Here is a 16,437-nt window from a genome sequence, read left to right as displayed (position 1 = left end):
ATTTTACACTATTCGAGTACTAAAACGCGATGCTACAACTCTCAAACACTATAACACGCCCGAAATTTATGAATTAAACAATGCAAGTACCAAAAACACGCAAAGAAATTAAGAATTAAACTATGTAACAAATAAGTGAGCTCAAAGTATACGACTTGCTGCTGCAGCTGCTTATCCAACGGCGGCAGGGAGCACACTGACTGTGACCAACCGACACTGGCCGTTCAAAACTAAAACAGATGACAGACGACTACGCGAATTTACACTATTCGAGTACTAAAACGCGATGCTACAACTCTCAAATACTATAACACGCCCGAAATTTATGAATTAAACAATGCAAGTACCAAAAACACGCAAAGAAATTAAGAATTAAACTATGTAACAAATAAGTGAGCTCAAAGTATACGACTTGCTGCTGCAGCTGCTTATCCAACGGCGGCAGGGAGCACACTGACTGTGACCAACCGACACTGGCCGTTCAAAACTAAAACAGATGACAGACGACTACGCGATTTTACACTATTCGAGTACTAAAACGCGATGCTACAACTCTCAAATACTACAACACGCCCGAAATTTATGAATTAAACAATGCAAGTACCAAAAACACGCAAGGAAATTAAGAATTAAACTATGTAACAAATAAGTGAGCTCAAAGTATACGACTTGCTGCTGCAGCTGCTTATCCAACGGCGGCAGGGAGCACACATCCAACGCCAATGCCTCACCACAACTCCGGACATGCTTTACAGTGATGTTCACAACATTATTCCTCGACTACAGCTATTGTTGACGAATGATGGTGGACATATTGAGCATTTCCTGTAAAGAACATCATCTTTGCTTTGTCTTACTTTGTTATGCTGTTTACTGCTATTCTGATCAGATGAAGCGCCATCTGTCGTACATTTTTTGAACTTTTGTATTTTTTTTTTTTTTGTTCTAATAAAACCCCATGTCATTCCAAGCATGTGTGTCAATTTGTACCTCTCTATCTACATTATTCCGCGATTTATTCAGTTTTCAAATTTATACTGACTTTTTTATCACCCTGTACTTGCACTGTTCTGTAACTGGCATTTGTCTCTATTCGCGAGATTTTCTGTATCATTCTCCCTCTATGAAACCTTTACGCCTACGGTCCACAGAGCCATACTCAGAACACGTTGATGATGCCTTGTCACCTGTATATGGTTGTCGCTTGTCTGTCTCTAGCATTCGTTGTCACGGTACTGAGGTTCGCCTCTGGGTGCCAGTATAATATTAGCTGAGCTTACACAGTCACGTGCCACTCCATGTGAGGCCTGACTGAAAAGGCCACATAGGAGCACCTCTCGTCTCGCAACGCCGCATCGGCAAATACAAGCCGGAGGATGCACCGTTCTGTAATGGGCCGGCTGCTACAATGTTGCTACATTGCGCTGCCGCCAATGGCGCCTTGTGGCTGATCACAGAATGTTTTGGTTTAACTACGTCGACATACTGTCAAACAGAGCTCGCAAAACCAAGTAAGCTTTCTTCTTTGTAGATACCGCACTCAATCATAGAGGAGCAGAACGCACCTTGTCTTTCTTGGTGAGCATAGTATTAGTTCCAAACTCAGGTTTACTTCTTATGATATGTTTACCTATTAGGAAGTTTTTTTGATAAAAGTGGTAGTAATACCCACTTAGGTCTTGACAAAATTTTTATTTACTCGATTTAGGCCTCAGATGGGACTGACGAGTGACATGAAAGAGTACAAAGAAGGGAATCTCGTTTTGTATTATCGCGAAATAGGGGAGATAGTGCCACAGACATGATACATTAATTGGGGTGGCAGTCATTAAAACTAGGGCGTTTTTTGTTGCGACGGGATCTTCTCTTGAAATTTCAATCACCAGTTTTCTCCTCCGATTGTGAAAACATTCTGTTGGCACTCACCTACATAGGGAGAAATGGTCATCACGACAAAATAAGAGAAATCAGGGCTCGCACAGAAAAATTTAAGTGCTCGTTTTTCCCGCGCGCTATTCGAGAGTGGAACGGTAGAGAGACAGCTCGAAGGTGGTTCACTGAACCCTCTGGTAGGCACTTTATTGTGAATAGCAGAGTAATCACGCAGATGTAGATGTAGATGTAGACCTCTTATTGTCCACGAAAGTAACTGCTTGTGTTTTAACTTCTTATTTTTCCATTAATTTTTCATTCGAACGGAGTGTTGTTGTTTCCAAACTTCTAACCACCTTTTTCCATTTTTCTTATCGATTTTCTCTGGAGATAGGAATCTAACACCTTCTTTCTGTTCAGAATTTCAAGTTCCTCAGTCTTCATCTCTTTCCGATCACTACTGATTTAATGGAGCGCCTTGCACTACGCAGATTTGATCCGGTTGACATCTCCAAAAATTCTCTTGGATACCATGAACCATGGACCTTGCCGCTGGTGGGGAGGCTTGCGTGCCTCAGCGATACAGATGGCCGTACCGTAGGTGCAACCACAACGGAGGGGTATCTGTTGAGAGGCCAGACAAACATGTGGTTCCTGAAGAGGGGCAGCAGCCTTTTCAGTAATTGCAGGGGCAACAGTCTGGATGATTGACTGATCTGGCCTTGTAACATTAACCAAAACGGCCTTGCTGTGCTGGTACTGCGAACGGCTGAAAGCAAGGGGAAACTACAGCCGTAATTTTTCCCGAGGACATGCAGCTCTACTGTACGATTAAATGATGATGGCATCCTCTTGGGTAAAATATTCCGGAGGTAAAATAGTCCCCCATTCGGATCTCCGGGCGGGGACTACTCAGGAGGACGTCGTTATCAGGAGAAAGAAAACTGGCGTTCTACGGATCGGAGCGTGGAATGTCAGATCCCTTAATCGGGCAGGTAGGTTAGAAAATTTAAAAAGGGAAATGAATAGGTTAAAGTTAGATATAGTGGGAATTAGTGAAGTTCGGTGGCAGGAGGAACAAGACTTTTGGTCAGATGATTACAGGGTTATAAATACAAAATCAAATAGGGGTAATGCAGGAGTAGGTTTAATAATGAATAAAAAAATAGGAGTGCGGGTTAGCTACTACAAACAGCATAGTGAACGCATTATTGTGGCCAAGATAGACACAAAGCCCATGCCTACTACAGTAGTACAAGTTTATATGCCAACTACCTCTGCAGATGATGAAGAAATAGATGAAATGTATGACGAGATAAAAGAAATTATTCAGGTAGTGAAAGGAGATGAAAATTTAATAGTCATGGGGGACTGGAATTCGTCAGTAGGAAAAGGGAGAGAAGGAAACATAGTAGGTGAATATGGATTGGGGGGAAGGAATGAAAGAGGAAGCCGCCTTGTAGAATTTTGCACAGAGCATAACTTAATCATAGCCAACACTTGGTTCAAGAATCATAAAAGAAGGTTGTATACCTGGAAGAATCCTGGAGATACTAGTAGGTATCAGATAGATTATATAATGGTAAGACAGAGATTTAGGAACCAGGTTTTAAATTGTAAGACATTTCCTGGGGCAGATGTGGATTCTGACCACAATCTATTGGTTATGAACTGCAGATTGAAACTGAAGAAACTGCAAAAAGGTGGGAATTTAAGGAGATGGGACCTGGATAAACTGAAAGAACCAAGGGTTGTAGAGAGTTTCAGGGAGAGCATAAGGGAACAATTGACAGGAATGAGGGAAAGAAATACAGTAGAAGAAGAATGGGTAGCTCTGAGGGATGAAGTAGTGAAGGCAGCAGAGGATCAAGTAGGTAAAAAGACGAGGGCTAATAGAAATCCTTGGGTAACAGAAGAAATATTGAATTTAATTGATGAAAGGAGAAAATACAAAAATGCAGTAAATGAAGCAGGCAAAAAGGAATACAGACGTCTCAAAAATGATATCGACAGGAAGTGCAAAATGGCTAAGCAGGGATGGCTAGAGGACAAATGTAAGGATGTAGAGGCTTGTCTCACTAGGGGTAAGATAGATACTGCCTACAGGAAAATTAAAGAGACCTTTGGAGAGAAGAGAACCACTTGTATGAATATCAAGAGCTCAGATGGCAACCCAGTTCTAAGCAAAGAAGGGAAGGCAGAAAGGTGGAAGGAGTATATAGAGGGTTTATACAAGGGCGATGTACTGGAGGACAATATTATGGAAATGGAAGAGGATGTAGATGGAGACGAAATGGGAGATAAGATACTGCGTGAAGAGTTTGACAGAGCACTGAAAGACCTGAGTCGAAACAAGGCCCCGGGAGTAGACAACATTCCATTTGAACTACTGATGGCCTCGGGAGAGCCAGTCATGAAAAAACTCTACCATCTGGTGAGCACGATGTATGAGACAGGCGAAATACCCTCAGACTTCAAGAAGAATATTATAATTCCAATCCCAAAGAAAGCAGGTGTTGACAGATGTGAAAATTACCGAACTATCAGTTTAATAAGTCACAGCTGCAAAATACTAATGCGAATTCTTTACAGACGAATGGAAAAACTGGTAGAAGCCGACCTCGGGGAAGATCAGTTTGGATTCCGTAGAAATGTTGGAACACGTGAGGCAATACTGACCTTACGACTTATCTTAGAAGAAAGATTAAGAAAAGGCAAACCTACGTTTCTAGCATTTGTAGACTTAGAGAAAGCTTTTGACAATGTTAACTGGAATACTCTCTTTCAAATTCTGAAGGTGGCAGGGGTAAAATACAGGGAGCGAAAGGCTATTTACAGTTTGTACAGAAACCAGATGGCAGTTATAAGAGTCGAGGGGCATGAAAGGGAAGCAGTGGTTGGGAAAGGAGTAAGACAGGGTTGTAGCCTCTCCCCGATGGTATTCAATCTGTATATTGAGCAAGCAGTAAAGGAAACAAAAGAAAAATTCGGAGTAGGTATTAAAATTCATGGAGAAGAAGTAAAAACTTTGAGGTTCGCCGATGACATTGTAATTCTGTCAGAGACAGTAAAGGACTTGGAAGAGCAATTGAACGGAATGGACAGTGTCTTGAAAGGAGGATATAAGATGAACATCAACAAAAGCAAAACGAGGATAATGGAATGTAGTCAAATTAAGTCGGGTGATGCTGAGGGAATTAGATTAGGAAATGAGACACTTAAAGTAGTAAAGGAGTTTTGCTATTTAGGGAGTAAAATAACCGATGATGTTCGAAGTAGAGAGGATATAAAATGTAGACTGGCAATGGCAAGGAAAGCGTTTCTCAAGAAGAGGAATTTGTTAACATCGAGTATAGATTTAAGTGTCAGGAAGTCGTTTCTGAAAGTATTTGTATGGAGTGTAGCCATGTATGGAAGTGAAACATGGACGATAACTAGTTTGGACAAGAAGAGAATAGAAGCTTTCGAAATGTGGTGCTACAGAAGAATGCTGAAGATAAGGTGGGTAGATCACGTAACTAATGAGGAGGTATTGAATAGGATTGGGGAGAAGAGAAGTTTGTGGCACAACTTGACTAGAAGAAGGGATCGGTTGGTAGGACATGTTTTGAGGCATCAAGGGATCACAAATTTAGCATTGGAGGGCAGTGTGGAGGGTAAAAATCGTAGGGGGAGACCAAGAGATGAATACACTAAGCAGATTCAGAAGGATGTAGGTTGCAGTAGATACTGGGAGATGAAGAAGCTTGCACAGGATAGAGTAGCATGGAGAGCTGCATCAAACCAGTCTCAGGACTGAAGACCACAACAACAACCCTGTTTTTATTCATTCGAACCAGATGCTCGTAAATTGTCATTCTCTGTTCTCTCAGACAGGCATTGGGCTGCGTATAAACATTCTCGTATTGTTACTCTACCATAGTGCTGTAACTTTACTTGAGAGAAGAAAGATCTCTTACTGTAGACATCTTTAGTCAACTGAAAGGTCATTCCCATCTTCCTTGCCTTAAGTTTATTAGCCTGCCTGTAAAGTCGGCCTCTAAATTACATCACACATTTATTTAAATTTATTGATTTTGGTTTTTTTACCTATGTGCATGAAAATTAGAATGTCTTTTAGCGAAATGTAATGTGAGGAGGGCTATGCGAGAGGCGTTCAATGAATTCGAAAGTAAAATTCTATGTACTGACTTGGCAGAAAATCCTAAGAAATTTTGGTCTTATGTCAAAGCGGTAGGTGGATCAAAACAAAATTTCCAGACACTCTATGACCAAAATGGTACTGAAACAGGGTATGACAGACTAAAGGCCGAAATAATAAATGTTTTTTTCCGAAGCTGTTTCACAGAGGAAGACTACACTGTAGTTCCCTCTCTAGATTGTCGCAGAGATGACAAAATGGTAGATATCGAAATAGACGACAGAGGGGTAGAGAAACAATTAAAATCGCTCAAAAGAGGAAAGGCCGCTGGACCTGATGGGATACCAGTTCGATTTTACACAGAGTACGCGAAGGAACTTGCCCCCCTTCTTGCAGCGGTGTACCGTAGGTCTCTAGAAGAGCGAAGCGTTCCAAAGGATTGGAAAAGGGCACAGGTCATCCACGTTTTCAAGAAGGGACGTCGAACAGATGTGCAGAACTATACTTGTGTAGACCTATATCTCTAACGTCGATCAGTTGTAGTATTTTGGAACACGTACTATGTTCGAATGTAATGACTTTTCTGGAGACTAGAAATCTACTCTGTAGGAATCAGCATGGGTTTCGAAAAAGACGATCGTGTAAAACCCAGCTCGCGCTATTCGCCCACGAGACTCAGAGGGCCATAGACACGGGTTCCCATGTAGATGCCGTGTTTCTTGACTTCCGCAAGGCGTTCGATACAGTTCCCCACAGTCGTTTCATGAACAAAGTATGGACTATCATACCAATTGTGTGACTAGATTGAAGAGTTCCTAGATAACAGAACGCAGCAAGTCATTCTCAATGGAGAGAAGTCTTCCGAAGTAAGAGTGATTTCAGGTGTGCCGCAGGGGAGTGTCGTAGGACCGTTGCTATTCACAATATACATAAATGACCTTGTGGATAACATCGGAAGTTCAATGAGGCTTTTTGCGGATGATGCTGTAATATATCGAGAGGTTGTAGCAATGGAAAATTGTACTGAAATGCAGAAGGATCTGCATCGAATTGACGCATGGTGCAGGAAATCGCAATTGAATCTCAATGTAGACAAGAGTAATGTGCTGCGAATACATAGAAAGAAAGATCCTTTATCATTTAGCTACAATATAGTAGGTCAGCAACTGGAAGCAGTTAATTCCATAAATTATCTGGGAGTAGGCATTAGGAGTGATTTAAAATGGAATGACCATATAAAGTTGATCGTCGGTAAAGCAGATGCCAGACTGACATTCATTGGAAGAAGCCTAAGGAAATGCAATCCGAAAACAAAGGAAGTAGGTTACAGTACACTTGTTCGCCCACTGCTTGAATATTGCTCACCAGTGTGGGATCCGTACCAGATATGGTTGATAGAAGAGATAGAGAAGATTCAAAGGAGAGCAGCGCGCTTCGTTACAGGATCATTTAGTAATCGGGAAAGCGTTATGGAGATGATAGGTAACTCCAGTGGAAGACTGGAGGAGAGACGCTCAGTAGCTCGGTACGGGCTTTTGTTGAAGTTCCGAGAACATACCTTCACCGAGGAGTCAAGCAGTATATTGCTCCCTCCTACGTGTATCTCGCGAAGAGACCATGAGGATAAAATCAGAGAGATTAGAGCCCACACAGAGGCATACCGACAATCTTTCTTTTCACGAACAATACGAGACCGGAATAGAAGAGAGAACCGATAGAGGTACTCAAAGTACCCTCCGCCACACAGCGTCAGGTGGCTTGCGGAGTAGATATTTGTCATATGTTCTGTTTTCTGCATAAGACATTTGAAGAACTGTTGTTTCCTCCAATTCTTTTGAAATATTGACTTCTTTTTGTTACCATTGCTATGTCTCCAGATGATACTTTAAGAACAACCTTGGCGGCTGGTTGGCGAGCCCACGAGTTTCGAGTACGCTTCAAAAGTTTCGCTGGGAAGCCCTTACACATCCTCCATACAGTTCCGATCTCTCCCCATATTTATGGTGCCCTGAAGAAAGGCATTTGTGACCGTCGTCTTGCTTCGGACGAAGAAGTGCGTACCTAGATACAGTCATGGTTCCGTGGGCAGCCGCAAACATTTGTCCATGAAGGCACTGACCGTCTTGTCTAGCACTGGGATAATGTATTAACAGTCATGGGGATTAAGTTTGAAATAATAATACTTGTTTAAAATAATAATTACTTTTAATCCATCTGTCTCGTTTTTATTTGTTTACCTGACTAAGAAACGCGTTCTCTATGCTGTTCGTGATAGCTTAACTGCAATCTTATTTTCTTATTCATTGTTAAACCTAGTCCTCCATTACCCTTATATGGTTCTATATTTATAACGCTGTATTCATGTGACCAGAAATGCTGTTCTTCGGACCACGGAATTCGCTAATTCCCATATCTAACTTCGATTGATCCATTACTTATCAAGTTCTGTGACCTACCCAACTAAGGGATCCTGATCCATAAAATACCAGATTTGTTTCTTTTGGTAACGACATACTCCCGAGTAGTCCCCGCCCAGAGATCCGAATGCGGGACTATTTTTCTTTAGGAATAATTTACCCAAGAGGATGCCATCATTAAACCGTACGGTAGTGCCACATTTCGTCGGGAGATATAACGGCTGTAGTTTCCCGTTGCTTTCTGCTGTTCGTAGTACCAACACAACAAGACAATGTTGGTCAAACGTTACAAGGCTGCATCAGTACAATCGCCCGCCTGTTGCCCCTGCAACTACTAAAAAGGTTCCTGTCTGAATGTTGGCGAGATATGTTACTTTGTCCTCTCCGAAAATTTGTGTTTGTGGATGTTTTAATGGCTATTACGTTATGGGAGACACGCACCTCCCTCCAATGTTTAAACAATTACATATTATGAGTTTAGATTAACCAATACGTGAATAGGAAATCACGGGAACAACTGAAATAGCTCATCGCTTCACTGGAATTTGCGTTTATTGTAACACTTGATAACAGACCAAGAAAATGTCGCGTGTTACACTTGACAGATAATAGCACTAGAACAATCATAAACACTGGATTCAGTTTTCTGCACTTTAGTTAAAGTTCAATAAGGGAACACACTTTAAGTTCTCCCATAAATATAAACAGGCGCGTTAAAGAACTGGTTATGAAACAGTCACTTATAACATCAAGGTAGGCACACTCCATGTAAACAGAAAATAGTTAGCAAGTTTACACATTGACTAGAACATTCAAATGAATAACAGGAAAGTGCACCGTCCACAACACCTTACGGCGACAGTTAACTGCCAATAAGTCCCTTTCTTCACAATATGACATTAAGTACAGCTCAATAGTAATGAAAAAAAATTAGATTCCACCCATGGTCCATTGGTAGTGACCGGGCCAAATATCTCACGAAATAAGCGTCAAACGAAATAACTACATATTGTCAGGTGTTGTCGGTGGATTACGATAGCAAATATCCTTCAACTTTCCCCACAGAAAGATATCCGGGGACGTCAGATCCGGTGAACGTGCGGGCCATGGATTGGTGCTTCGACGACCAATCCACCTGTCATGAAATACGCTATTCAATACCGCTTCAACCGCACGCGAGCTATGTGCCGGACATCCATCATGTTGGAAGTACATCGTCATTCTGTCATGCAGTGAAATATCTTGTAGTAACATCGGTAGAACATTACGTAGAAAATCAGCATACATTGCACCATTTAGATTGCCATCGATAAAATGGGTGGCAATTATCCTTCCTCCCATAATGCCGCACCATACATTAATCAGCCAAGGTCGCTGATGTTCCACTTGTCGCAGCCATCGTGGATTTTCCGTTGCCCAGTAGTGCATATTATGCCGGTTTAGGTTACTGCTGTTGCTGAATAACTCTTCGTCGCTAAATAGAACGCGTGCAAAAAATCTGTCATCGTCCCGTAATTTCTCTTGTGCCTTGTGGCAGAACTGCACACGACGTTCAAAGTCGTCACCATGCAATTCCTGGTGCATAGAAATATGGTACGGGTGCAATCGATGTTGATGTAGCTTTCTCAACACCGACGTTTTTGGGTTTCCCAATTCTCGCGCAGTTTGTCTGCTACTGATATGCGAATTAGCCGCGACAGCAGCTAAAACACCTACTTGGGATCATCATTTGTTGCAGGTCGTGGTTGACGTATCACATGTTGCTGAACAATTCCTGTTTCCTTAAATAACGTAACTATCCAGCGAACGGTCCGGACGCTTGGATGATGTCATCCAGGATACCGAGCAGCATACATAGCACACGCCCGTTGGGCATTTTGATCACAATAACCATACATCAACACGATATCGACCTTCTCCGCAATTGTTAAACGGTCCATTTTAATAAGGGTCCGCACTGGCGGAATGTTACGTGATACCACGTACTTATACGTTTGTGACTATTACAGCGTCATCTGTCACGAAGCGAAAAAAGTGGTCCAACTAAAACATTCATATTTCTTTACGTACTACACGAATATGTAATAAAACATGGGAGTTCCTATTTTAAAAAACGTAGTTGATATCCGTTTGACGTATGGCAGCGCCATCTAGCGGGCCAACCATAGCGCCATCTGGTTTCCCCCTTCAAGCTAGACGAATTTAGTTCTTTGTAATTTTTTCATTTGATGCTTATTTCGTAAGATATTTGGCCCGTCACTATCAATGGACCATATACGCTCTTAAGCACAATTAAAAACTGGTGGAAAAACAATAAATTGGAAATTGACAAATCTATAATCAAAGGAGCCGCACTCCATCTAAACAGCCAAAAAATGGCAACTTAATGGCTCCCTAGAGCAACAAATTAAGAATAGCATGCTTATAGATTGACTAGAATAAAGGAATAAGTAACACATACACGATTTCTGACGACCGACAAACTGTGTTGTGCTACTGAGCAGTGATTGATTTAAAATAGCCACAACACACGCTAACCAGGTTAGCGGCGTATTTAAAGACAAGCGTCGAGCAAGGACCCTGGTCAGAAGGCAATCAAAACTAGCAGGATTCCCTTACACGGCAGACGTGCCAACACATCAGTTCATACCCCAGTATCAACTAGCGCAACTTAAATCATTGACACATTTCAGATATTTTAAAACAACATACTTAAATACCTTTGTTACCACAAGCCTTAATTAGTTAAAAGGTTAGGCTCTGTTATTGAAGCCACGCAAATGAAGTAGCAAGTTAAGGTCTACAATTCTACTTTGCCATTTAACACGCGTCGTGACTAGGAAAAGGAAGAATCCAGCTAATTAATTGAAAGTCACTACTTGGATCCAGTATTTGACGATGCGCTCAAAATCAACAGGCAAAGGTGAGAGTCAAGTTTACACTCGCAAACAGCACACGCAGAGCACGAGCATAAGGTGAACATTAAATAAACTGCTCCTTATTCAGTCATTTACACACCGACGAAACAATCTTCGCCGAATTACTGTAGACGACGTAATGCCCAGCTGCTTGCAAATAACGCAAAATAACGGTCAAAACGTCTTACTTTAAGTCCGACGATATCCGTAGGACAGGAGTTTCAATGAACAACCAGGCCTCATCCCCTTTGATCCATCTGCGACCAAGACAGTAACATTGGCTCCTATCACGGCCTTAACAATGCATCACACCTGACACGAGTCACGCCAAACATCAACAAAACGGCGTGGCCTCCTGTACGCTCCCGTACGTCCGCAATTAAGAGTTCCTCCTCCAGGCCGACGCTCTCTTGCAAACACGGGAGGCAGCCGGCCGCAGCTAGAGAGCCTGTATAGGGAGAGAGTAGCCAACCGGACGATACGGCAGCCATTTTTCTGCCAAACTGCGGGCGGGACTTATGAATGAACAGTAGTGGAGTACACACTCACCGAATCAAAAGCACAAGACAATATGGCGAAACCATTCGTTAAATGCCTTTCTTTACAGCTAGAATATACTCATAGTAGCGTACTACGTACAGCAAGGGAAATTTGATACAGTGGCTGTAAAAATTATTCGTTACTTGCATTTATCTCCTTTAAACTTCGTTTACTAGACATATTGCAATGAAAGTAACGTAAATAAAAAAATATAGTGTATAGCATTTGTTTTGTATTGGAAGTGCATAACGCTAAAGATTTAACGTACCTGTATTACGTCAGATGAATGAAAGTCGTATTAGTACTTCTTGTCACGTCTTCAAACTTTTTGCATGTCATAAGTAAACAACTGCTTACGACTTTATATATATATATATATATATATATATATATATATATATATATATATATATATATATATATATAGTGAATACCTCTCGTAGATAACAAACGAAAAAGGTTACAATCAGGTAATGTTAAATGTAGGCTACTGTAATAACGACCAAATATAACAAGAAAACTACCGTATCCCTTCTACCCCACAGTAAGTAGGCCTATTAAAAACTGTCTTCAAGAGTACCTACAGTTATTTACTACGAATAACGTTTCAGTAACGACGACAACTTCGGAAAACGTGCTTAAAACTTGCCTGCGTCAACAGTCAGCCAATAATACTGACTCACTTCGCATAGATAAGAGTACTTGGTTGGTTTCCACAAGGCTCCTGTTTGATTTATGTCAGCCCTATTGACTGCGACTGCCCACTGCTTTCGTCTTTCTTCATTGCGGGGAAATGCTAACATGCGAAATCCACCTTCGCCTCTATTGGAACAACCAAATGCAGCACAACCTGGCATCGTTTACGAACGTCTGCAGAACGAATTACAGATGTCAAAAACAATACTGTACAATTACTAACGTGTTTACTTCAAACATGTAGGCCAACCGACTTCATCACAAAACGCTTTATTATTTCAACTCGTATTTAAGATCGCAAACGCTAATTACGTACTAAAAACGATATACAGCTAAAACGAACATGCCTGTACAACGCAGAACAAGTCTCTCAATAATTCAAATACCTTTTAATCGTTTCCAAGAGTCCTCTGAACTTCAATTCAACTCAAAAGCACGGCGAACATAGGAAGCGCGAGAGACGTTTGGCAGAAAACTGGCGCCAAAGCTAATCAACCAATCACGGGCAACTTCACCTATGGCCACTCTCTCTGTATACAGGCTCTCTAGCCGCAGCAACGCCACAACGCCCTCTGGCTAGGGTAAGGAAACAGCAGAGTGCGAAGCGGGAATTTCAAGAGGAACGCGCTACAGACAAGGAGGAAACGCGGACAACCAACCGTGACATTTCGTCACGGTTCGCATTACTTGTAAAATTTAAAGCGAAAGAAATGGCGTGCATGCAGTAGATAATTAATGCATGAATGATTAACCTAAGTCACTAACAAATTTATCGCGCTGCAAATGATATGAACTGTTGTGCTATTTTTCTCAAAAGCAAGCTACTATTTTCTATTGCATGCGTCCCACATCTTTCGCTTTAAATTTTAGAAGTATTGTCATAGCTATTAAAAATTCACAGACACAAATTTTCAGGACTATGTATGGGGTTAGGAACCTGTATGGGATCTCCGGGAGGGGACCGCCAAGAGGGAGGTGACCGAAGACTGAATAACCAACGAAAGGATAACGTCCTAAAAGTCGCGGCGTGGACTGTCAGAAGTTTGAACGTGGTAAGGAAGCTAGAAAATCTGAAAAGGGTATGCTAAGGCTGAATCTAGATATATTGAAGTGAAATGGAAGGAAGATAAGGATTTCTGGTCACAACGAGCATAGGGTAATATCAGCAGCGGCAGATGGGAGTAGGATTCGTTATGGATACGAAGGTAGGACAGAGACTGCGTTACTGCGAAGAATTCAGTGATAGGGTTATTCCCATCAGAATCGACAGCAAACCAACACCGACAACAGTAGTTCAGGTGTACATGACAACGTCGCAAGCAGAAGATGAACAGAACAGAGAAATTATATGAGGATATTGAACGGGTAATTCAGTGCTTAAACGGATACGAAAACCTAATAGTCATGGGGATTGGAATGTGGTCGCAAGGAAGAGAGTATAGAAAAAGGTAATAATACCGTCTTCGAGAATCACAAGAGGAGAGGGTATATTTGGAAAAGACCGGGAGATACGGGAAGATTTTAGTTAGATTACTTCAAGGTGATGCAGAGCTTCCGAAATGAGATATTTGATTGTAAGGCGTACCCAGGAACAGATACAGACTCGGATCACAGTTTAGTAATGGTGATGAGTAGGCTGAAGTTTAAGACACTAGTCAATAAGAATCAGTGCGCAAATGAGTGGGATACGGAAGCACTAATAAATGAAGAGATAAGATTGAAGTTCTCTGAGGCTATAGAGACTGCGATAATGAAGGGCTCAGTAGGCAGTGCCGTTGAAGAGAAATGGACATCTCTAAAGATGGCAATCACAGAAGTTGGAAAGAAAACCGTAGGTACAAGGAAGACAACAGCGAAGAAACCATGGATAACACATGAAAATCTGCAGCTGATCGACGAAAGAACGAAGTACAAAAATGTTCTGGGAAATTCAAGAATACAGAAATACAAGGCACTTAGGAACAAAGTAAACAGGAAGTGCAGGGAAGTTAGGGTGAAATGGCTGCATGAAAAATTTGAAGAAATCGAAAAAGAAATGATTCTAGAAAGAACGGATTCAGCATATAGAAAAGTCAAAGCAAGCTTCGGTGAAATTAAAAGCAAAGGCGGTAACATTAAGAGTTCAGTGGGAATTCCACTGTTAAATGCAGAGGAGAGAGTAGGTAAGTGGAAAAAAATGGTTCAAATGGCTCTGAGCACTATGGGACTCAACATCTTAGGTCATAAGTCCCCTAGAACTTAGAACTACTTAAACCTAACTAACCTAAGGACACCACACACACCCATGCCCGAGGCAGGATTCGAACCTGCGACCGTAGCAGTCCCGCGGTTCCGGAATGCAGCGCCAGAACCGCTAGACCACCGCGGCCGGCCGTAAGTGGAAAGAGTACACTGAAGGCCTCTACGAGGGGGAAGATTTGTTTGATGAGGTGATAGAAGAAGAAACAGGAATCGACAGGGAAGAGGTACGGGATCCAGTATTAGAAACAGAATTTGAAAGAGCTTTGGAAGACTTAAATCAGAAAGACCAAAAGGGATAGCTAACATTCCATCGGAATTTCTAAAATCATTGGGGAAAGTGGCAACAAAACGACTACTTACTTTGGCGTGTAGAACATATGAAACCGGCGATACACCATCAGACTTTCGGAAAAAAATCATCCACAAAATTCCGAAGACAGCAAGAGCCGACAATTGCTAGAACTATCGCACGATCGGCTTAACATCTCATGCATCCAAGTTGCTGACAAGAATAATATACATATTAATGGAATGAAAAATGAGGGTGTGTTAGATGACGATCAGTTTGGCTTTACGAAAGGTAAAGGCACCAGAGAGGCAGTTCTGACGTTGCGGTTGATAACGGAAACAGGTGAAGAAAAATCGAGACACGTTCATAGGATTTTTTGACCTGGAAAAAGCTTTCGACAATGTCAAATGGTGCAAGATCTCCGAAATTTTGAGAAAAATAGGGGTAAGCTATAAGGAAAGGCGGGGAATATACAATATGTGCAAGATCGAAGAGGGAACAGTAAGACTGGAAAACCAAGAACGAATTGCTCAGATTAAGAAGGGTGTAAGCAGGGATGTAGTCTTTCGCCCCTACTGTTTAACATATACATCGAAGAAGCAACGAGGGCAATAAAAGAAAGGTTCAAGATCGGGATTAAAATTCATGATGAAATGATATCAATGATAAGATTCGCTGATGACATTACCATCCTGAATGAAAGCGCAGAAGAATTGCAGGATCTGTTGAATGAAATCAGCAGTCTAATGAGTACAGAATATGGATTGGAAGTAAATCGAAGAAAGACGAAGTAATGAGAGGTATGAGAAATATGTACAGCGAGAAACTTAACATGAGGATTGGTGATCACGAAGCAAATGAAGTTAAGGATTCTGCTACCTAGGCAGCAAAATAACCCATGACTGACGGAGCAAGAAGAACATAAAAAGCACACTAGCTCTCGCAAAAAGAGTATTTCTGGCCAAGAGAAGTCTACTAGTAGCAAATATAGGTCTTAATCTGAGGAAGAAAACTCTGGGAATGTACGTTTGGCGCAAATGGCAGTGAAACGTGGATTGTGGGAAGAGAATCGAAGCATTTGAGCTGTGGTGCTACAGAATCATGTTGAAAATTAGGTGGTGTGATAAGGTAAGAAATGAGGAGGCCCGCCGCAGAATCGGCGAGGAAAGGAAAACACTGACAAGAAGAAGGGACGGGATGATAGGACATCTACTAAGGCATCAGGTGATAACTTCCATGGTACTAGAGGGAGCTGTAGAAGGTAAAAACTACAGAGGAAGAGAGAGATTGGAATATAGCCAGCAAATAATTGAGGACGCATGT

At 41.7% G+C, this 16,437-nt stretch overlaps 1 long non-coding RNA gene across 1 annotated transcript in view; it reads left to right on the top strand.

The window, feature by feature from the left end:
* Positions 1–16,437, top strand: part of LOC126148655 (uncharacterized) — a 227,572-nt gene that overhangs the window by 184,025 nt on the left and 27,110 nt on the right. The window lies entirely within an intron of this gene.

Source organism: Schistocerca cancellata, chromosome 2 (assembly GCF_023864275.1).
Source record: "Schistocerca cancellata isolate TAMUIC-IGC-003103 chromosome 2, iqSchCanc2.1, whole genome shotgun sequence".
NCBI classification, from domain to species: Eukaryota; Metazoa; Arthropoda; class Insecta; order Orthoptera; family Acrididae; genus Schistocerca; species Schistocerca cancellata.
This window is presented reverse-complemented; position numbering and strand designations above follow the sequence as displayed.